At 40.5% G+C, this 24,437-nt stretch overlaps 2 long non-coding RNA genes across 4 annotated transcripts in view; one reads left to right on the forward strand and one right to left on the reverse strand.

The window, feature by feature from the left end:
- Positions 1 to 8,031: 8,031 nt before the first annotated feature.
- Positions 8,032 to 24,437, forward strand: part of LOC137147827 (uncharacterized) — a 205,957-nt gene continuing 189,551 nt past the window's right edge. Inside the window, exon 1 of one of the 2 annotated variants that reach the window (XR_010918389.1) lies at positions 8,032 to 8,113. This is a non-coding gene — a long non-coding RNA (uncharacterized lncRNA). Of the gene's footprint in view, positions 8,114 to 23,740; positions 23,854 to 24,437 lie in introns of those variants that run through there. The other variant, XR_010918386.1, reaches the window with a different exon arrangement.
- On the reverse strand, positions 14,799 to 24,332 carry LOC137147764 (uncharacterized). 2 transcript variants are annotated; one of them, XR_010918354.1, is made up of 2 exons: positions 24,199 to 24,332; positions 14,799 to 15,657 (listed from the first exon to the last, which is right to left on the reverse strand). It is a non-coding gene; the product is annotated as an uncharacterized lncRNA (long non-coding RNA). The 2 variants fall into 2 exon arrangements; XR_010918346.1 differs by lacking the exon at positions 24,199 to 24,332 and adding an exon at positions 19,681 to 19,777.

Here is a 24,437-nt window from a genome sequence, read left to right on the forward strand (position 1 = left end):
GTAGGTAATCAACTCTGCTAGGGGTCTTTTAGTGAAACGGCTAACACGCACTACTGAAATATTTGCAAGATTTTGGAAAAAAGGAATCTCCTTATACACCTGAGAAATAGTTGAGAATTCTGTTTTATTTTACAAGCTTGTTATAGCCGCATTTGTCCAAAGGGCACTCTTGATGTAAATAGGGGGGGAAAAAAAAACCCCACCAACACCAGGACATATTATGTGGAATACTGGAGTCCTTTGCAAAACTCAGCATCATAAATTATTGTTCATTGGACGTCTTTGAAAATACCACATAAAGTTTCATGATATAGGTTTTAAAATTTTTACTGATAGTGTTAAAGTTTCTTGTTCAAGGCTTTGAAAAAAACAAAAACAAATCTGGAGACATAACATTTGTTGGAAGATATTAATCTTTAATCCTGATATTTCCATTTCTCTGTCTTCTGTTGTTCTTAACGGTAACTAGCAAAAATCTATTGTCTGCTAAGCTGTAAAATAACGGTGGTATAAATATCACACAGAGAGAATTTAACAGGCCAGATCAGGAAGAATACACTATATGTACTATTAATGAATATTACTGCATCCTGACTGAAGGCCCGATCCTACTCCTCTTGAAATCAATGGCAAAACTCCCATTGATTTCAATGAGGGCAGGATCAGCCTTTAAATGCATAGAGAGGGATAGTGTGGGAATATTACTAATATTCTCCATGAACTAATAAAAGGAGCGATATGGTAGTAGGGTCGTTCAGTCCTTGCTCAAGCAAAGTTTCCATTGAAATTTTCACTTCTCATCCCTCATACACATATGCAGGCCCTCTCAACACAAGGGAAAATTTTCACTGGGGGTAATGCCCGAGTAAGGACTCCAGGATACACATTCCTCCCTCCCCCCAGCCATTAATTCAGTAATAATAGAATAATATTTACTGTCTTTCTTAGAGGGAGAGAACTAACTGGGTCAAGTCCGGCTTCCTTTACCACTGAAGTGATGCAAGATAAGTTGTGGCCCACAAAATGTGATTTATATTAAAAATTGTTTACAAAAGCCTCTTCTCTTAAAAAAAAAAAAAAAAAAAAAAAAAAAAAGCTCAACCTGCCTGTAGTGTTCAGGGGAAAAAAATGCTATTAGCTGATTTCAGTCATCTGGAAAAGACGAAATTGTTTCCTTGAATACATAATGTTGCACTTCCAGTCCGAAATAGTATCCATTTCCTCTTTATTACATCATTCTGCATTTCATTTCTATTATTTTATATTTTACGGCTGCTCCTTTTTCCCTGTAAAATATTTTTTTTTCAAAATAATTTTTTTCCTATGCGAGCGACAGAGTCTCTGAAGATCCATAACGCTATTATTTATCTGACTTTTTGTGCCTCCAAGTGCTGTATACATTATATAATTGCTTTAAAATGTTTTCATAAATTACTTTCAGAAATGTGTCATAGTAAATTACCTTTGTAATAAAATGTAAAAAATGCAAATGGCTGTTGTCTTTATTACGTTTTAAACCATTGGTTTATCTGCACTATTTCACTTGTCAGTTGCACAATATGTTGTATAAAGGGAAAGCACAGTTTGATAACAGATAGATGGAACCTCGTGTGTAATCTAGCAGGCACGTACAGTTTGGGTCATTTCCTCATCTCCCGCAGAAAAGACATTATCCCTCTCATATTTACATACTTTTCAATATTTGTCAAACAATCATAAATTATAAATTAATGAAATGTTCGACAGTCTTCAGAGATCAGACTAATGAAGACATTTACCTTTTTGGTGATTTGGAGTCTCATCTTTGTAAGTTTAATGACATTTAGACTCTCACGGTTTATTAGGCTTTATTAGATTTGTCCTTCACTCCTGCTGTCATTCAGATGTCTCTGCATAAACATCACCTGCTTCAGGTACAAGAACAAATCGACTTCTTCCAGCAAACTTTAAACAGGAACACCATCATGTCTACATTTTAAGAAAGAACGTAGTGTTCTGTTGAAAAGCTGACTGGGACATATTTTTATTGACTTATTTCATTATCTCTACCCTAATAGAGTCTTGGGCAGCTATTGTCATGCCCGATTTACAGTTATTTCAATGAGATTTATAACTACAATCCATTCCAATAAATAGAACTCTCTGACTTGTTGAGGTTTTGGAAATTCACTCCCAGAAAACATTATTCAGCTGAGTTTTTAAATAACTTTCTGAACAAAGGAAACCACAAGGACTCCATTTCTAATAGATTCCAAGTCAGGCAAATAAGTAGAACTCACTCAAACTTAGTTGACCTCATTCAGTCTCTTGTTGTTCCTGTACTAACCCAGGCCCTCGTGAAAGATGAAGAATCATTTTATCTAAGAAGAACATGGGCTTAGCATGAGAAAAGGGTGATTTTTTAAAACTAGGTGGATTTTTATTCTCTATAAACACTAGTATTCCTGCAAAAGCTTCTGGGCATCAGACCTGAACAAGCTTCCCTATGTAAACGTTTAATGCTCTTGAAGGCGTTCTATGGATTGCATATCTTTCCGATAAAATTATGGATGACAAATTAAATTCACTACAGAAAGGTCACACGATCATCACACTACCTTTGGCTTCAGATGCAAACAGTACATCATACCTAACAGAGGCAGCATGGTGTGAGCGATAGTTCTGGAGCCATCTTATGTTCAACAGAGACACTGAACTCGTCAAAGAGACCTGTCAGAGTTGTCGTAATCGAGTTTAGTAATTTCATTACTTGGTTTGCAAATTTCAGGCTCAGTATCCACTCCAGAATTCCACCACCAGGGATCTCAAAGGTGCTTCTTGGACCCTAACACTTCTCCTTAGTGTGATGGCCAGATCTCAGTGCATTGACTAGACTGAAATTCAGTGAACACCTCCTCCATTCAATTATTAATTCCTCATTGGTTGCGAAGTGAACCACCGCTTCCTGCGTGGATATACCTGGTGTCAAAATAGTGAGCTGGCTCAAATCAGCTTCCTGAAGCAGAATTGACGGCTCTGCAGGTCGAGGGTGGGGTGGGGAGTTGGTGGCATCAGGGAACTCCAAGCCCTCAGTCCGGGCCATGGACTGCGTGCTAGCCTCGCGCTTTTTGAACCATTCATCCGGTATAAACCTCGACCCATTGAAGTACACGCTAAGAACCTACACAACTGTTTGCAGAGACTTCCAAATATTTCCAAACAACGCTTTTTAAAAACACAATGGAGAGTTATTAAAGCGCTTGTTGGTAAAGTGAGCATGTGTTCTACAATCATCAAAAATTGATATGTACCGCCAGTAAAGTAATTACGCACCATCCTGAGGATACGAGAACAGTACATTGTTAATCCACTTGCACACCCGTTGACTTGCAGCATCAGGCTGCAAATAGCTTAATTAAGTCATACACGTGGAATATAACCATACAGTTACATTGCATTATGCACACTATATCTCAATTTATTGGGACAATTAATGCTAGTAATAGACCTCGGGCAAAAAAATATTAACCGCAGAGCACTAAAGTTGCATTTTACTGACATTTGCAGTACAGGGAATAAAAACGACAAGTCAGAGCTTCCACATAACGGGAGAGGAGCTTGGATTCCCTTCTCCCTCAATCTCTAGGAGGCACTATGCAATCTATGGTGAAAAGATAATTACAATGGACACTCCCTATTACAGTCCTGACTAAAGAAAAACTCCTCTTGGGAGTTTTGACTTCGTAAGGGCTGTAGGATCGATCCCAAATTTATGGTGAGACCATAGCACCAGAGATCATCATCATAATTATTATAATCATAAAGATAGCTGATCAATTATAAGGTTGGCTAAATGTGCTAAATGAGCAAGGATATTTTAAATACAATTTTAAACAAAAGAGAAAAATATTGATAAATAAGCCCTCTGTTATTCTACACGCTCATGAATTTGATCACATTCTGTTTACTTTTGTTCCCATGTAATAGGGCGGACGCCCCAGAAAGGTGTAGGTTAGCAAATTTGATAGTGTAACTATACTGATATTGTAATTATACTGTAACTCCTGGACCTTAAGATACCTAAGGACATATAAGAAAACGAATTTAAATATAAATAACAGATTATGTGCAATCCTAAAATAATATATACACTTCTGATTTACTGTAGAAGTTGTCAAAACCTTGTTGATGTTGTCAGTTAGAAGATATTCTTTTATAAAGTAAAAGGAAAAAAACGAAGGAATTATATACAAGAACATGGTTTTGAAGAGTATCAGTAACTTGTACCTGTAAAATAGCAATAATTCCTTCGAACCACAATGAAAATAGTTCATTAATCAGTCCCTTGACTATAAAGGGAGTTTTGAATGAGTAAGGATTGAGAGAGAAAATCAGATTTAAATACACTTTGCTTTTATAAGCACCTCTCATGAGAGGATCTCAAAGAGCTATGCACAACTTGGTAGCATTATTAACCCATTGTTATTTAAACTGAGATACGGAGGAGTTAGGTGACTTGACCAAGGCAGTATGCCACTGAGTGAGGGGTAGAACCTAATCTTCTTATGGCGACTCCACTGTTAGACTATTGTCTTTAGGGTTTGCATAATGAAGTCGCAATTGTACTTAACAAATGTCCGTACGTGTCTATGTCTAGGCATCTGCAATGGTAATGTGTGAGGATTTTATTCACCTAGAGAGCTCTCTCTCTATACATTTTCTACAATGCCATTCAGAATTAAACCGATACTATTTTCTGCAAGACAGCTATTCATGGTGGATTTATTTAACCACCTATTCGAAGTTTTCTAAACTTTTCGCCATCTGAACTAACTGATGTCTCATACAAACCTGCAAATGGAACTCTCTGTTCATTCCAATTAATTTTTATTAAGTATAATCGGCTTTTGGAAAACACACTCCTTTAGCAAAGGAGAGCGAATTCCCAGCATCCTTGCATCTCTCTTTATACGGATTCCCCAAACATTGCGGCACAGTAAGTAACTAAGTTTGCCCTGAATTTCTTACCTACAGATCATTAAATAAGGTAAATCGCTAAGGATAGCTCCCGAAAGAAGAAAAGAAAATTGGACAGGACTGAGCATCAGGTTGTAAAGGACGAAAACGTGTTTGCAGCAACATCCGAATATGCTTAACATTATTGACGGCGAACATGCACGTTTAGCATTCCGTGTGGCAACTTGCTTCTAGTATTCACCTGGCGGCTGGGCTGCTACCAAGTGGCGATGCTCTGAAGAGCTAGCTAGGTGTGCTCCAAAGGGAAAGGACATTCCTATTAAACCGTTTTGTTCCTTCTCGCCAGACACTTTTATTCACTCTTAGTTCAAAACTTTTTCTGGTGAAACAGAGACACCACCACGAATAACCATTGCACAGCGATTGCTCTTTCGGATCATCGTTAGCGCCTTCATCATCATTACAACTGTTAAGGAGCAAGTCCCCCATAGTCCTGTTATTAATCATTAGGAACGCATAAAGTGCGTTAGTTCTTCCTCACGTATTGATTGTGTCTCGTGAGCAATTGACAGCCACACCCCCTTTGAATGACTTTTCCCACTCTTTAAAACGAGACCCTCGACTTTTCTTATTCTTTTTCGTTTCATGTTTTGTAACGTTAGCTGAATGTAAGAGTAAAAATATTAGCAGAAGACAAGAAGATCCAATCTCATGGAAACGTTCTAACTGTACAGCTTTACTTTTCTTTCTTAATAATATTTGCTTTACTGATAAGGATCATTGTAATGGATAACTAAGAAAACGGCACGTGTTTATTTATTTTAAAGAAAAACATAATTACTGTGCATCACACACACAGACAAAATATAATTAAACAAACAAAACCTGGATTAAACGAAAATGCAAAGACGTGTTGCAAATTGTGTCGGTGGGCTAAGACTTCTTTAGGTGGCATTAACGGATAGATGGAAATCTTGACAAGAAATAAAATCACGTGATTTTCTTTATGAAATCCTCTGCATTAATTACTGGGCAGCTAAATCATTTAGATGACTGCAATGTCCTTTATGCTGCGAAACAGACCTTGCAGGAATTAGTTTAGAGATGATGAAAACACTATATTCGTTTAGAAACAGGTGACTTTTACTTTAATTTAATTAAGAAATGGAACATTTGTACTAACATTTACTACAGCACAGGCTGGGGTTATTATAGGTTCACGTTAGACACATTTCTACTTGTGTCGTTTATGAAAAATGTATTCAGCTAACCATTATAGCATGTCACTTAGTGAGATTGTCAGACTATTCTCAACAGAAACCTCAGGTGTGTTACGTGCCTCGCCACATGCTTAGCTAAACTGACCTATCAATGCCTAGTCCTTGACCTTGGGTGAGAAGTGTTTCATATCTTCACCTTGCTCTGATCTGTACTTGCCAGTGGCTAAAAGTGTCCGATTGTGCCAAATTATCAGCAACAATTGAGTGGAGATTCGCAGACTCACTCAGTGTAGAACCACTTGAAGAAGAGGGCAGAGGTGAAGGTCATTAGCCTTCCCTACCACGTTATCCAGCTGCAGATTTACTTAGTTTCCCCTTGTTATAAACCATTAATAATTGTTTTCAGTAACATGAATAATCATAATATAGATACAGGGGGAAAGAAATCAGAAAGAATTGTGAACAAATTTGTTTGATTCTTGCATTATTAGTTATCTAGTAAATTACTCTCCTCTCCCTGCAAAAACCAACGCCTGGATGCAGACACATCCAGGACACCAAAGGCATGAAAAGCTTCATTCTGTTACCAGAGCAGGTGACGCAATTTTAGATAAAGTACAAGGGGACAGAACTCCACCTTCACGTACAGTCAGTACAGCTTTCTTGAAGTGAATCATGAACTTGCAGTTCCACTGAAATCAATGGGGTTCCACTCTAAGTGAGGGCAGAATTTGATTTTCACATTTTGATTTTTAAGGAGTGTGTATTTAAAAAAAGCAAGGCATGATAACAGACTCACTAAGCTATTTTTTATTGTGAGATCTGTTACAGAAGGATTTAGTTGTTACCCGGAAATTCTGAGATTCCGCTTAGTGCAGGTCTCTCAACTTTTCGTCTTTACTGATGATCAGGAAAGCTCTTTCTTTCGAAGTGAAGGTGAATGGATGGCAAATTAAAAGCAACACTTTGCAACAAACAAACAAGCAAACAAACACAGACATACACACACACAACCCAAAATACTTTTTACAAAGTCACAGACCCTCTAGGGACTGGTAGGAAGGAAGTTGATATTGTTAGTTTAAAGTATTTCCCCCCCCCCAAAAAAGAAGCAAAACACCTCAACTGGGGACAAATACAAATAGATTAGGATTAATACAGTTAAAAAGCTCAACTGGCTAATTCTATATCTTGGTTTTGAAACAGGGAGCGTCAGTCTACCTTTGGCCATCTGGCTGTTTTAAGCTTTGCCCCCATGCTGTATGATTTTAGCTTAAAATCTCTTCCGTTGCAGCTCCGCTTTTATTGAATTCATCAAAAGCAAACTTTCCCTGAGTTTTTTTTAAGAAGGGCTAAAATAATAAGTCGACCACTGTGACATTCTCTGGGCTTAGGCCATTTTTCATAACGCAGCTGATACGCTTTTGTGCGGCTAAGGCGACTAAACAGATGAATAACGAGGAAAGTCTCTCGAAAACTAAAGCTTCCAGCTTTTCTCATCTTTAAAAAGTTAACTGAAATGAGAGGTGCATATAAAAAAATCGCACCAAAGTTCAGGGCAACACACTTTTATACCTCTGAATGACAACGAGGCTTTTTAAACAAGTTACCACACACACACACACACACACACACAGACACAGCGACACACACACATACACACACACACACAAACTTTAAAGCTTGTGAAACTGACCAGGTGGTGTTTATAGGGCCGTAGTCAGTGAGTTGTAAAGAAATAGGAGACATTTGAGGCAGCTTATATTTTTAAAAATTCTTGTCAATCCCCCCTCCCCCCCGATTTTCTTTTTTCTTTTCTTTTTTCTTTTTTCCTTCTTTTTACTGTATCCACCGTGTTGAATGTAGCGTCTGGAAGGAGCAAATTTCTACAACGCTAAGGAAGAATCGCACAAAACGTGATGTTTTGGCAGGCTGAGGTAAGTTTACTTTTTCAATGGGTTTTATGATGGTGTGCCTGGGTGCTTGTTGAAAGTCTATAATGCAAAGAAAATGTACTTAAGTGGTTTTAATATAATTTCAGAGAGAACAAACTAATTCCATGCTTACCGTTATGTTTCTAACTGAATTGTTGTTGTGGCTGTTGTATCTGGAATTGTATTAAAAATCTAGAATATTTATACTCGAAATCCATGCACCAGTGACTCCCTGGAGGGCGGGAGTGTAATGTCGTGTGATACATACTGTATATCACAAGGCAACAAATAATGATTTCACTAGCCTTCGGGTGGGTTAATAACCATGTGAACTGGAGTCATTTCTGCAGTCTCACTGCCAGGATGATAATGATGATGATCGCACGTGCAAACGCCATACCTGACGCTGCTTAAGATCACAACTGTGAAACTCGGGTTTATTATGAAAACTACTTTATGGAAGCACAGCCATTGGTTCAAGCAAAATGACTATTGATTCAAAGTGCGAGCCCTCGAGGCTGAACTGAGGGGACAGAAATGGTTTAAAAGAAAGAGAGAGGGGGAGAGAAAGGGAGTTTGCTAGTTTGACAACCGTCACCTAGTGCTTGGATACATCTGTATTTTTCTTGCATTTTCCATATAAAAATAGCTAGGGTCGCTGGAAAACGATGTAGGCAGATGAGCGTCAAATAAGCACGCCAGTATTTGCCATTAAAAATATCGACGTAGAGTTTTAAAAGAACGTGGAGAGTAATGGGTGTAGAAGGCAAGAAAGTCAGTCTCTCTCGTTCACACAGGAACACACACACACACACACGCGCGCGCGCGCACACTCTCTCACACACACACTCCAGAGTCAAATTGCACATTCCTGCTACCACTCGGCGGCTGCCTAATTTCATTCGGACTTGGTAATATTTGTTACCCATCCATTAGTGTCCGACGCATTTATCACCCGATAGTTGTCAGTTTAGTTTCATTTATTTGAAGGGGGGGGGGAAGGGGGGGGGAAGGAAAAGAAATAATATACCATTACGTTGCCAGGTCCTTTCTACTAAGGAGTAAAGTGTAACGCACACGTGACAATCTAAACTCCTCGGCACAGGACTCCACTCCTGGAGGCACTTTCCCTTCCAAACTGTAGTTCGCACGAACTTCTGTGGAATTTATCACAGGCGACCTCACTGATATAATAATGCCCTTCTCAATGGTTCGGTCTGCGGTACGAGCATAAAATGCAACTTTTGCCCCATTGGTTAGCTAGGTGAATTAGCACACACTGCAACTGAACAGTACTTGACCTTTGCCTTTATGTTTGCTCAAATGTTTGCCTAAAACACAATCAGCCTTGACAAGAGAGCATGCTACCGTGTGACACTGCCTATTCAATAGATAGATGTTCCCTGCCACACACAACCCAGTTCAGCATTTTAAATAGCTTAGGTATTTGTAAAAGCCGTATAAATTAATGTCTGATGATTGCTAGTTGCTGGTTAAAGAGACGACCATTTAACATGTAGAATACAGCCGGGTTTTAAAAAAAAATCTACGTAAAGGTCAGAAAACAAATCTTGTGGTCAAGGCAATCAGCTGATTCTCATAAGATCGTGTAGAAAGTTGACTGTGTTAACTGCAATGTTAATTAATATTAGTACAGAAACGTGCAAAGGTCTGAGATAAAATACACTCCAAATATTGATGATTGTAAGCATAAATCAGTTGTAAATATATTAGGTGAGAATGCAATCCTGCACATGAGAAATACATTGGTAACACAAATTATATGCTAGGTGCTATGTATTTTAAACTAAAATGCATGCTTTGACCTTTTGTACCTAAAACGGAAGAAACAACTTAAAACCTAAAAATGTTTCCATTAGAACAGGCATTTTCTATCTGAATTTCATTTGGAATCCAAAGCTCAAGGCATGTGTGAAAAAGATGAAACTTCTTGTTGATCTGGGCTAGAGTTTTTGGCGTGCATGTTACGAATTTTTTAAATTAGGAAACTGTCACTGTGATGTCCAAACCCTTAGAACTCTCCATCAGCTGTAAATACGATTAGACTGGGGGAAGGGGGGGAGGGGGAGGGAGAGAAGAGGGAGCTACAGAAAATACTCATTGTTAATATTTATCAGACAGAGTGTCATTCATTAATAAAATGCCACCTGATGTGTACGCTTTTGTTTGAAAGACTACTTTATTATTTGAAGGCATGTGATAAAGCTGTCCTCTGGAATAGAATATTGTCCCAGCTGCAGTCTAAAAAGTGAGTTGATGTCTGCATTCTTGCTTGTACTTTCAGTCTATAAAATAAGAGTGCTGGTCCAATATGAACGGTACAAAACATATTGCAAATAGTTGCTGTACATTGATTTACCACTTCCTTCTGCATTTTCAAATATTTTGATGACAGATTTTCAAAAATGTTCAACTTTTTGAAACATTCTTCATAATAAATATGTTTTGTTTTGCTGATACATTTTAGTTAGGAACATTTTGAAAAGCCCAACTTATTAAAAATGCACATTTTTGATATATCATTAATTTAGCAGTTAAAAACAAAATATGCAGAAACCGGCATTATATCTTTGAAACAAAAGTTATGGAAAAATACGGTTTCAAAACACAGGCGTGATGTTTTCAGCTGCTCCTGGTTGTCAGTAATGTGATTTGTGTGTAACTATTTTTATCAACAAATAATATATGATCTCCTTTACTGAAATGTACTAAGGCTATTTGAAAAATTAATTTATCGGGGTGCAGGACCACTTATTTGTAAGCTAAACAAACCCATATCTATTTAGTTAGACTGAATCACTTCAGCTCTATTCACACAGATATCCCTAAAGTGCATGCGCCAGTTCTAAAATATTTTGTCCTTGTGACGTACCTACATTCAATGCTGAAGGCTATCATCATTGAGGACTCTCTTTATCTTGAAGATTAAGGACTAATATACTATACTAAGTTTCTCTTGAACGTTAGGAGCACTAAGCTAAGGACTTTTCAACTACAGTCTGCTCTGCTTGCTGACGTACTCCAACTTGATCTGGAAGAAGCAACCTTCCCTATAGACTGAAATGGTACTTTAGATTATTTGCTTCTGTGTGGCTGTTTTGGATGTGGACACGTTGATTTAGGCTTATAGGTCACTAGTGACCTAGAATAACATAACACGTATCCCTAAAGGGGGCAAAAGTGAACTTTAAGGCCAGTTGATATTTCAAGCAATGGTATAGTGGAAACAGATCATACTCTGAATTCAAGTAGACAAAAAATTGAACAGTTAGGAAAAAGTGTCTTGGTTGAGAAACAAATCAATCAAGAAATGAGTTAAAACATATAGAACTACTTGATGGGCAACTACCCTAAATTGTTTCGGATTAGCTCTTTTGTAGAATAGCATCTGAAAGAAAAACTATTCATTAGAGTGAACCTTTTATTGGAAGGTGAGTCAGTTACGATCAATACAGTTATATAAAGTGTAATTTAATATTTTTACTTTGTATTAGAATCAGTTTGGATAGGGAATTGGAGGTTAAAGAACAGACAGATGGTTCTGTAAACTTAGTGACAAATTATTATTTTAGAATCACTGCATTTGATACCCAAGAATCAACTAAAGGTTTATTTCAGCAATAGATGTTTATATTCCTTTTGGTCTAGAAAAATAACTAGCTTCCTTTATAGAACAAGAAAACGAATTCTGAAGATGATATGATTAGTATAAAATAAATACCTGACCTGTCCCATAAATGATAGATGGTTTTGTCTAACTATAGCTGGGGATTCGTTTATTTTATTCCATATATTTATGGAACAGGACAGGTATTTATTTCATACTAGACTTATCATCTTCAGAATTCATTTTCTTATCTTGAAACATTCATTTCATCTGATAAAACTGAGTTCCACCATGCATACTTCTCACAAACACTGCTTTATTAGGTAGATAGATAATGCATCATTTGGGCTAGAAAATAATCCAAATAGTAAAGATATTTTTCTAGTCATTTTGATAAAGGTAAGGGTTATATTCTGGCGAGCACTACTGAACAATTTGTAAATTCTTCCAAATATGCATTATCTACCTACCTACCTAATAAACAAGGGTTTTTGAGACGTATGCATAGTGTTACCCAGTTTTATCAGATGAAATGAATGCTTCAAATGTTTCAAAATGTTTTTGTCTTATCTATTCATCTTTTAGAGGATGAATTTGCTGTCCACGGCTCACATTAGTATCAGGAAAGACCAAATATAAGTTTCTTCAATATTTGTTATGATGTGCAGGTATCAGTAATTAGAATGAGACACTCATCATAATTAGAGACTATTGTATATGAAGTTTTTATTAGAAGGGTTCCTTTTTTGGATCATAATCTTTGACCACACAGTTGTATTAGGATTTCCGACGCCTATTATTTACACCACCAAGCCTATAATTACCTGCTGATTTCTTTCTGGTAGTTAAAGAGAGTTTGTAATGTTTGGGAACTATTGTTCAGTCGTTATTTCCAGAAGTTGTCATGGAATCTTGAATATACTTTGTCCAATCTGTAAGGAATAAATGAAGTTTACGATCTACATACAGAAGGATTCCCCACTTTCTGTCAAGACAAGAAAAACTGAGCTATGGAGGTGTTTGTGTCTCCTTCCCAGCGCTTTTTACACGATAGCTGGTGAAATAAACTGAATGCCAAAATGGACGGATAAATGAGGCGTGGACGAAAGCAAAGCAAGAGTGTTATAAAATAATGCAAAGAGAAAAAATTGTTTTTATGATATTTTAGTATAACCTGTCAGTGAATCCATAAATTACAATGGTCCTTTCTTCCAATTTGTGTGTTTGTGTGCGTGTATGAGAAAAAAACCCACACACGATGGCACACAATTCTTCTTAATCACCACTCCACAACATTTCGTCTAACAATACCATCTGATGGAAACGTGCCAGGGTCATCACGAAATGTTTTGGTGGTTTTGAAATATTCCCTTTTTTTATGTAATTTGCTCATATTTTCATGGCATGATGAGCCACAATACTAAGTAATGATGTCAACTGGATGAATGGGAAACAAACACCGTGTCTAGATTATGGCCACTCGTCATATCATCTACTATACAACTTGTGTCTTGGCCACTGGCGATAGGATGACCGAAAGCATTGACATGTCTTTTTTTTTTTTTAATGACAAGTCATATACAGCTAGAGCCAGATTGATTCACTGTGGTCAGCCTCATTGGACAGGTAAAAGAGGCAACAAGAACATGTCACTCCCTGGTTTCAGTTCCTGCTGGTACCGTACCAGGCTTCTGAGTCTGTTCTGGCGCAGCTCTCATCCCCCGCCCTCTCTGGCTCCCCGGGAATGGCAGCACAGGTCAGGCCATGTTTGTTCACAAGGTGCATAGCTGAACTTTTAATTGCGTCCCTGGCCCCTCACGTGCCTTGTATGGGTTCTTCCTCTGTTGTGAGCTTTTAGTGGGAATCCCTGTACCGTCGTAAATGCCCGGAGATGATCACCATTGTTTCAGACTACTGGGGGGGGGGGGGGGGGGGGTGGGGGAAGCGAATTGAAGAGAGGCGTATTTTACCCGGCAGGCGGGATAAGTGAGGGCGAGGAGTGGGGCGCAGGGCGTGCCCTCCCAGTATTGCCCCTGTCTGCAGAGCCGCCCGCGTGCGCGTGCGAGAGCGAGCTCGGGGATCTGCTCAGTCTCTAGGCAGCTCTACCGCTGCGGCTTTTCAAGCGCCGCGATTACCACAACATATGGGGGGAGGGGAGAGGGAGTGTTTATCGCTGGACGCTGAACAGGCGTATCTGAGTCCTCCGAGCCCGCAAGCCCCGGCCCCGCATTCAGATCCGCGCGGAAGTTGCTTAAAACGCCCTAAAAAGCGTCAGGACCCTTGAAACCCCCCCGCACAATGGCGAGTTCACCCTGGCCCAGCAATTCCCAGCAATTCATCTTGGAACCATCTAGGATGGGGAAGCCCAGCCGCCTGGGGGAGGGGGCGGGAGCAAAGGGGACTTTGCCCTGTGCTCTGGCTCTGCTTCTCTGCCCCCCTCATCCCACTGGGCAGCGTGTGGAAGGGGCACCGAGGTGCCTGGGGCTGGGCCGGGGGAAGGAGCGAGGATACTTTTCAGGTGGATGCTTAGATGTGAAGTCTGGGGGGTAGCCAGGGCCCTGGAAATCTGCTGCCTCCCCCGGCTTGGGGGCATGTTGCCAGGGTGACCGCAGGGTTCCCTCTGCGGTCCGCCGGGCCCCGGCCACCGGGAAGATGATGTTCTGCGCCTCCCTGTCCTCCAGGCCAGCGATGCGCGCACAGCGCCGAGGCTTCGCTCCCAAACACCAGGCTGCTGGGAAAAGGCGCGATCCTGCCCCTCCTCCCCCACCGGGGGCCAGTGGGAAAACTCCCATTGGCTTCTGGGGGGGGGGGCAGGATCGGGTACAGAGCACCCCAGCCACTCAACCTCAACGGGCGGGGCCGGGGGGGGGGGACTCTGGGCCCTCTCTAGTGTTGTGATGGTTTAAAAAGGTTATTTCGTGCTGCAGCCTAAAGCCATCCTCGTGCCAGGCTGCGACGTCTTCGGAGCCTCGCGCGCTCCTGGCTGCAGAGCCCGGCTTTGTCCGGCCCAGGCCGGCGTTCTCTTGTGCTGCTCACACAGTCTGGAGCTCCGGCTGGAGAATCGCCTGTTCACAAGGGCTGAGTGGCCCCATGCTCTCACACGCCTTGGGAATCAGTCATTGCGCGTTTCACTCACACAAAGAAAGACGTTTGCAGACGGGCTTCATGTGGTCAGGAGCTTGGGGTGAGCGTCCGGAGCCCTCTGCAGCGGTTCCTGCAAACAGCTCCATGCGCGCGAACCCGCCCCCCACACACCCACAGGGGAAGAATGTCTCTAACTCCATTGGCAAACGAAGGAATTCACCCAGAATAAGCAGAGACAACCTGGCTGATTGATCCAACACACCCATTATCATCCTGCTTGGGTTTTTTTTAACACCACGTTTTAAAATGCTTTACAACTTTTTTTTTTGCACAGTAAAATAGACAGTATAGAAATAAAAGTTCTTAGTAGTGTGTCTGTATTCCGTTCTGCAAAGCTTTTCCCTGGACATTATTTCTTTCCCTACAGGAATGTATTCATAAACACACAACGTTAGAAACTAGTTTCCATAGGGCTAAAGTAATAAGAGACCAGTTTAGGAACCAGTTTCCCCATGGCTAAAAGTAAAATGTCATTTTAATCAATGATAGAGTTACCCAGTTGTCTCTGGGTTTTTTAAATGACTTTCTAATGAAAAGGAAGTAATCTTATATTGCAATACCAGCAATTGAGTGAAAGTAATAATTACAGTATAAGAAAATAAGACAAGCATCTCGTTAATTTTCAAACCGAGTCATTCATCTTATTCTTCAGGCCATAACGCAAAGGGAAAAGGTCCAACTAGTTCCATGTTTCTGGAGAAAACCAAGAATGGATCCAAAGTTCTCCAGCTGTGGTTACCTTCCTCTGTCCTTCATTTGACATGGCCTCTTGTCCCTTCAGAAGAACAGAGATGTAAAATATTTATGTGCACATTTGTTATTGACACTCCAACTCTTTTGTTTTATTGACCACACTTCAAAGACCCCGAAAGCCAATAAATCTATATTTTAAGAGCTCGTATAGTTCAGAACATCATGCTTTCAAAGCAGAACTAGATTCCTGAAACTTCTGTTTATGGTTATTCATGTGAAGATTACACAGATTTATCATTAGAAAAGCTCATAAATCTGCTTCACACATTAAAAATACTCAGAAAATATGTCTCTCACATGAATGCCATTATTTCTCCTGATACATACATTCAGTTCAGTTCAACTATATTATTATGATTAACAATAAGTAATAAGCCCGTCTCTGTACTTCCCATCTCCTGAAGCTGGACGGTGTCCACTTCAGCGCCATCTAGCGGCCGACTCGGCCTTACACCTCTGCTGGCCTCACCGGCCACGTGAGTTTTTAGACTGGCAATGAAGGGAGTGATGGGACAATAAGGAGGATAAACGCTGGGCAACGCTGCCCTTCACTAGTGGTTGCCTTGGGGGGTGGGGAGGGGAGAGGAGGAGGGAAAAGGGAGGGGGCCTTTGGCACACGCCATGCCCAGGATCGATGGGGCTAGGGAGATCCCACATTACGATAACTACCCTACCTCCTTACCTCTCTCTACACACACACACACGGACACACACACCCGAAAATAGACCAGAACGATAACAGTCTCTCTTGTGCATCGACACAAAAGCCTCATTTCTCTCCTGACTCTGTTCTTTTGATTTTTTTTTAAATAGATCAAAGGCAGGAGAGAGAGAAAGAGTGAGAGAGAGAGAGATGGCAGGCGAAAATAGCCATTGTTCTAGTGACAAGACGAGGGTCCCGACAGGAGAATGCTTGCTCCATCCATCGGAAGTGGCGGCGTGGCAAACGGAGAAACCTCACTTTTCAAGCCCCTTGCAAAGGCATTGTCTCTGAGGCTGGCGCTACTGCCATACAGTAGGGTCCCCATGGCAACGCAACCTGCTGCTGCTGCTGCTGCCCCTCTTCCAAAGTTGAAGGCGCTGAAAGGCAGCTGAAGTGACTGGGTTTAAAGAGCCACCGAATAAACAATATTTTGATTCATTGGGAGAAGAGAGAGAGGCTACAGCCTACCCCCACCCCCAACCCCAGACCCATGAATGCTGGCATTGTCCATGCTTTTCTGAATCTGATTTACCATATCATAACCCCTAGGAAGAAGAAAACATCAATATCCCGAAGGAATGGAGATGTTTCTATGGAAAACCTAGGAATTTTAGTCCATAACAGATCTGGTGTAAAAAAATCAAAGAGATCAAAAGCAGCGCTCCCAGGAGTATAGATGCGTCTCTGAATTAAAGATGGACGATGCAGACTACAAAGTACTTTTTTTCCACCCTTCTTTATTCAGGCCTCTGTTTCCATTTCAAGGGAGGCGGTGTCCCAACATCATATCTAAGCTAGGCAATCAACATGAACAATGCCTGCAAAGGGCGATAAAAGCCGGAGAAAACAATCAGAACAACAATCCAAAGCCGCTTTCCCCTGACTTCAATAATTAATGAAGAATAATAGTAATAATCCTATTAATATTAATCATTAAAATTACTCGGGAAAAATGCATTCCAAGAACAGTACGTTTTCCATGGGTTGCCCTCTGCTCCAAACCACAAGCTGCCTCTGCCTTCCAGCCCCTATCATCTAAACCCAGGGCTGGCATTGCCTGGCTCCTCTTCTGATCCAAATCGCAGGCCGGCGCTGCCTGGCTGCCCCACTGATCTGCCCCACAGCCTAGCACTGCCTAGCTGCCCCTCAGTGCTAAGGGATGTTTGGAACCATAGCTAACGGTGTTCAGGGAAGGCCAGGGGCCATCCAGGCCTTCTCTGCTCTTCCAAGACTGGACCGCCTAGGACTAGGCACTACTACTATGAGTTAGCATTTCTTACTGTGCCTGGAAGGCAGCGATTGCAGCCGGGGAAGGCAGGGAGAAAGAGTGGATAGGCTGCCGCTTTCCCTAAGGGACTCGGCCAGTCCCTAGGCGGACGCCGGTTGCTGGCGCCGGGGTGGAATGGGCATTCCCACTCCGCTTTCAGTCGGTCCTTTGGGCGAACCTTAGGTCTGGCTTCTTGGGTCAATCTGACAATTTCCTGGGGGAGAAAGGCACTCGGATCCCCTCCTTTGGCCTTTTTGGTCTATCGGCTCTCCATTTCATTGAAGGCTGGCAGCTGTGATGGCTGCTGTGGGTGGCTGCCCAGTCTGGCTTTGCACTGTGCAGAGACTCAACAGGGTGAGGTCTGGCTTCCTTGGGCTGGTACCAGCCTATGTAGTTAAATAACACACAGACAAAAGCCCATTTAAAACATTGCTAAAATGCTCGCCCCTTACCTAGAAAAAGCCACTTTCTCTCCCCCCCCTCCCCCGGGCATAACACATATAGTATATTTCTTTATATCTATTATTTTATATCTATGCCTGTATCGACTTGCACAATTAGCTAAGCCCTTTGTTAATTCCTTCAGGATTTTTCCCCCTCCTATGGTAATGATCACATTAAACCAAGGTGAAGATATTCCTTTTCCATGCAAACTTCGTTCTCGAAGGGACTAGGAAGCATGTGGGCCGGCTGTTTCAATAAACCCGCTGTTTAGGAGTGGACCCGAAGAAGATGAATATTACCGAAGTCAATTAAGTTGTTTGGAAACACACGCAGAAAAGGGTTGGGACTAATGTTTATGAAGAAAGCCAATTAAAATGGTTTGATAAGCATATGTATTAGCAACAAGTGTAGCACAGAGGTCAGAAACAACACTAAGTAAACAGAGTTGACAGAAGAGTGAATCTTTTGTTGAGGGTGTGCAGCTGTCCAGCCTCCTATTGTCCAAGCTAAGACTGGGTGCAAGCTCCCTGCTGCCCCCTCACCAACTCAATGCACAAAAACAGATTGGGATGTTCTGCATGCATAGGCAACATTGCAATCCCAGTCTTCCCTTTTCTATTTCTTCTTTAAGAGACAGGGCTCTCCAGACATTTTTTCCTGACAGTAACAAAGCAGGGCTGTAAAACAGTTCAGAATGGGGGGGCGGGAGGGGAGGGAAGAGAATGAAGAGAAAAGAGTCCCCAAGGGGGAAAAAAGCGCCATGTCACGGGACAAAAGAATAGGAAGTTGAAAATAGAAATAAAACTCAAAGCAAGAATTATCTTGTTAAACAGAGGTGCTTTTTGTCCCCGGTTGTCTTTGTGAAAGTTTTTAAAGTATCATGACGCGGAACAAGTGTGTAAGTCCCCACACATACTTCAGTCAAAGATTCATGAGCTTCCGAGAACCTTGATGACTTATTTATGGGTCAGGAAATTCTGCAGCTTACACACATTTAAAGAAATAAAGAAAAGGGTAGCAAGAGCCCCTAGTAAATGGCTCTAAATGCGGGGGAAATTCTCATGTCTTCAGTAAGGGGAAAATTCCAAGGGAAAAAAAAGAGAAAGGGGGGGGGGGGAAAAAAGGACCAAGAGCTAACCAGACTTTCTTTAAGTCTCAACAGTAAACTCGGGATGTGATTTTTTTGTTCCTTGCCGTTTAAAGGAAAATTCAGTCTTTTTTTTTTTTAAAGCAAAAAAAGCAAAGGGCTGGTTACGAGACCGGAAACACTGTGTTAAGTAAAAGAAAACAAATATCTTTTTTAGCCAGGATTTCTAGGGCTACGATCGCTTGGCTAGGTGTCGATCCGAGAATCAGAGCAGCTTGGGTTCGACCTAAATAAGCGTCACTCGGCTGGCGTATTGATTACCCCTGTTACTTTGTCTTTAGGCAATAAGGGACTGCTTCATGAAAAACAAGTGTTATCTCCTTCCCAGCCCATTCTTAAGGAAGTTATGCAAATTTCGAGAGGAATCCTGCACTTCTTACTCAGTCAAAGCTCCCATTCTGTGAGTTTCCCCTTCGGAAGGGTTACAGGTTCGGCTCTTCAATGAAACAAACAAATAAACAAAGCTGCACATAAATAAACTCGCCTTGTTATTCAAGCCATTGTGTCCAAACGACAAACACAAAGAGAAAGGAAACTCCTGTCCAGAAAAGTTTGGAATAAAACTTAGAAAGAATCCTTTGCATATCAATTGGGTTAAATTGGTTAAATTTATGGGAAATTACATACTTTAAGAGAATGAACTATGTAAACCTCTCCTTATTACCTAATTTGTGTACCTATTTATCTAATTGTGTTCATTCACTAACCCGTGTTTTAAATCATATTGGGATAGCTAATTAAAGGCCAAACCTTTCTTACGTTTAAAATGCAGGTGAATATATTAATGTAATACATCATCACTGCTACCGTTCACTGCTGCTTAGCTCTGCACGTCTCTTTTTCCATTTAGCCCCTTTACGAAGTGTGTTTATGGAGGGGGCTGTGGGGGTGATGGTGGCGGAGAAGAGGGACGGGGGAAAAACAAACCAAACCAAACAATTACCCGAGGGAGGTAAAGAATATCACGTATAAACACACTGCGGTAGTTTAATAAGAAACTTTCTTATGTCCAACTTTTGTTATTGCAGAGTTTACAGGAAAACGTATTGAAAAACACTAACAAAACATCACAATATTGTGATGCTTAGTTCTGAAAGACAACGAATGTCCTGCAATTTTGTTCAAACTGTCAAAAATATTTCCAGTGTAACTTTTAAAAAATTGGATGAGTCTCAAGAGAGTCTGTTCGTGTGTCTGTCTCTCTCTGTGTGTTTTGCCTCCAATCTCTTGTTTATTAAAGTTGCGATTTGGGGGAGAAAATGTTAATGTCCATTTTATTAGGTTATTAATAGAATATGAATCCCCGAATTCACAAGGATACACTGACACAGAATCTTTTAAATACTCTGCGAATCAGAGAGAAAAATCTAAATAGCCTGTCATTGGAGCTGTTGTTTTGTCTTTGAAGTAGACCCCCTGTACAAACTTTTCGGATGAGTTTATGCTGTTGAAATTAAGTAAAGATGAATTATGACTGAGCTTCAAAATAATTCAAATAATTATGTAAAAATCAGGTCTCACATGTGGCCTTATTAGAACTGTCTTGTTTCACCGTCGGAAATTAAATTTGGGACATCTAACTCATGTTTCCTTTTCTATAATTAATCTTGTTCGTTAATTCTTTATCAGTTTTCTGTTTCAAGTTTGTCACTGTAATACCTTCAGAAGCATCATTTCTTTAAATGAGAAAAACTGATTATTTCATAATCTTTTTGAAAAAACGTGATTGTTTACAACTGTTTTAAAAACAATCTTTGACAACTGTTTTAAACACGGTCGCTTACAGTCTTATTTCTTGTTACAAGGGTTGATACAGATAACAACTAAAGCCCTTCGATTTTCCAAAGTTGTTAATTAGATAGTGTGAAAATATGTATAGGAGTTTCTTTTATTACTCCAACCTTTGCCTTAATAACATAAAACAAATCCTTCTTCACTTATTGTGTTTTCTATGATGGAATTCAGATCCAAAAGTACCAGTACTTCTGCTATTGTGCAGAACTAACAGTGCTGTGTACCTAGATTGCATTTAAGACCAATGGGCTTTCTTGCGCCATGTATATTTCACCTTGAGCAGATACTTTCCTGGCTGTGACCTTAAACTTTAAGATGGTAGTTTAGACCCACTCTGCATCTATATAGACAAATGTAAGGAGTCATGGATAGTTTATAAATCAGACATGCCTGCAAATAAACAACGCAGTTTCAGTGAAACCAGATGCTAGTGTCTGAACTGATGCTAGCAGTTTGTAATTTCTATAACCATTAAAGCACCGACTTAATTAACTTTTGAGTTTTTTTAAGACTAATGATGTTGCTTTTATTCTCATGAATGGATGGTGGGTCAGACCAAATAGGCACATTCGCCAAATACGTTCCAGAAGTTTGTCTATTAATTAATTAGAAAACATTTTCCTTCCATGAATTATTTTGCTAGGAAACAGTATAAAGTGAGTCCCGAAATTCTAATCATAACAACAATAATGCGATCTCAGAATTGCAATTTCTCATTCAGTGCTAACTTTTACAACGTTGCCATTTTAAGTTATATTTTCATTTTTAAAGTCACTTTCCATTAAATAACTCCTAAAAGATAGCTGGACTAAACAAGCTCGGTTTATATTGTAGACGCTTTCAAAAGAGTGAGATTGCTAAAACCTGACTCATTCATACACTTCCAAAAAAACCAAAAAACGTTTCCTGGAGAACCTGAAAGCACTGATGACATTACTATCCATTCACCCAGAACGTTAAACTAGTGGCTGATCGGCTGCACGCTTTATAGGAAAAAGAAATACGCTTAAGAGGAAATTGGAAGTTTCTGCTGAATTCCGTGTCTTTTGGTATATCTTTTGGATCAGTTATAAACAACTGGATTTGAGTTTACTCGGCTTTATAAGGAACTCTTGAAAAAGAAACTGCAACACGGTGAAAGCGCATGTGTTCAGAAACCTATTCTTGACAGGCCCCTCTTTAAAAATTACCCCAGAAAAGTAAACTATGCCAAGTAGAAATTACAGGTAAATTAATCTCTGCTTTTTGCTGTTCTGCAGTGTGATAGTATTCGAGCAAGTTATCTGAATGTAATATTGATTTGTTTGGCAAATTAGGTATAATAATTTTCACTGAGTTCCAGCCAAATTTAATCCTTCAGCTACAACAGGACCCTACACACCCGGGGAGTTTCAAAGGTTGTCATTCTTTGTGGATTTCCGTTGGCTTTGGTCAATCTCTAGCTGCAATGAAATAGTAATTCCATCTGTTTATATAGAGATCTCGCTGCAAGATATCCTATACTTCAACATGAACTCAGTTCTGAGCGTTACAAAGTGTTGTTACAAGAACGAACAAAAACACAAAACTTTTGCAAAGCCCTTTAGGGAAGAAATGGCAGATTAAATTACATGCATTATCCCGAGCCAGGGTTCCTCTTATGATTGTTTATCACAAAAGGAAGGGCTCATTTTCAGCAGATTTTTCAAAAAGAGGTGGAGGGAAAGTTGCTGCATAGGACATTTTATTTCTGGCTAGCCGTGTGCAGCAGCGTCGGAGCAGCAGGAATGAATGCATAGCAATTTATTTTTTATCATTCCCATTCTTAATCCCATGATTTTCATTACCCCTGCAACCTCTCCCCTGCGTGTCCTCATTCAATTAATACAAAAAGATAGTGTGCCAGGCGCCCTGGAAAAGTTGAACGTGCCTGTGGGTTTGTGTTAGGACGGAACTTTTCCCCTTCCGTTACTAGCCTGACTTCTGACGGACAAACTCAGCTTCAGAGGGATCCTCTGACAGGGGTCTCCCACCCCAACGACTATTTCTGTAAAACTCTTCAGCCAGTCTCAAGAAGGGACATGCCAGTTTCATTCCGGGCAAGGTCCAGCATCATAAGACACTTTCAAGGCTTTTACAGAGTAAGATCTGCCAAGGAGAAGGTTACAAACAGCTTAGTGGAAAGAAAGATTTCCCCGTGATTTAGGCTTGAAGGTTTTTCTGCATTATTTAGAAATACGTGGAATGGGTTGGTCTTTCCCAAGCAGGAAGAAATCGAGCCACTCAATTATGACAAGTTAATTTTGATGGGAGTCAAGTACCTAGCCCCATAGATTGCTCTGAAAACCACCACCAATATTCTTCCACTCACCCCGAGCCCTGGAGGAATTCCACAGGCTTCAATAATAAAAAAAAGAAATCACTTCGTTTCCCAGGACAATAAATATAATACCCAAGAGTTGTTAATATTTTAATTACAATAGAGAAACCGAAGCGAAGGTGGCGCTTACAGGAACAATGTCAGTGGATTTCAAAGAAGTCAGCTAGCCGGAGTCAATCAATATTCAGACACTCTAGGCTATGGGCTAGGTGAAAACAAAGCCTTTTTTTCAGCCGAGTAGCGCTAATGTACAGCACCTGAAGTAAGTCACCGCTGGGGAGCTCTGCTAGACGCTCTTAATTAACCTACTTTTCAGCTGAGTTGATGTCAACTTTTTGGTAAGGGAGGAGAGGGGCGCACTTTTTCTTGGAATTCATCTTTGCCAGTGTAAGGCCTTTTAAAGTTTCTGCATGAACACGACGCCCTCAGACGTTAATAGCGCGGATTAGATGCCATTGAAAAGGCATAATGATGTCCATCTGAACCCGGAGAGATCTGGGGCAGGTGAGATCCGGTGGTGGGAAATAGGACAAGTCGTGCTTAGAGGAGTGACTAGAGAAAAGAAAGAAGGTTTCCCTATGTTTCCAGGGTTAGAATTAGATTCATTTCTGCAAAAGGGCTACGGCTCTGATCAATTAAGGGGACTGTGGCGCATCAACAGATACAAGGCAGTCCACGCACGATTTTAATTTATAAATGGATCGACAAATGTTATGCTTTGAAGAACACACTTGCCATAAGTGACTCCCTTCAGAGTTATTCCCTGCCCCCTTTCTCCCAAACTTCAAATCCAAGGAATCGCTAACACTATAAACTCGTTTCCAACCCCCTCAAACTTTTTCCACTCACATTTTCCGTCAGCTCTTCAGGTAGAAAGAGTTAACCATTCATTTTCTGGTTATTTTTATGATCGCAGCTATTAAATCACTAAGGATGTTCACAGAATCTTGTGAACTTGAGATCTTAATTTCACTTTCTCAGATATGCCCATACCCAATCAGAGCAGAAAAGCAGCAGGTAAGAGAATCCTTTATGAGTCTGTTTCATATTTATATATAAATAGGCTGGTACTTGAATTCACAAATACA

The sequence above is a fragment of the Emydura macquarii genome, unplaced genomic scaffold, assembly GCF_026122565.2.
Source record: "Emydura macquarii macquarii isolate MOO-44397 ecotype Brisbane River unplaced genomic scaffold, CSIRO-AGI_Emac_v2 contig_18, whole genome shotgun sequence".
NCBI classification, from domain to species: domain Eukaryota; kingdom Metazoa; phylum Chordata; order Testudines; family Chelidae; genus Emydura; species Emydura macquarii.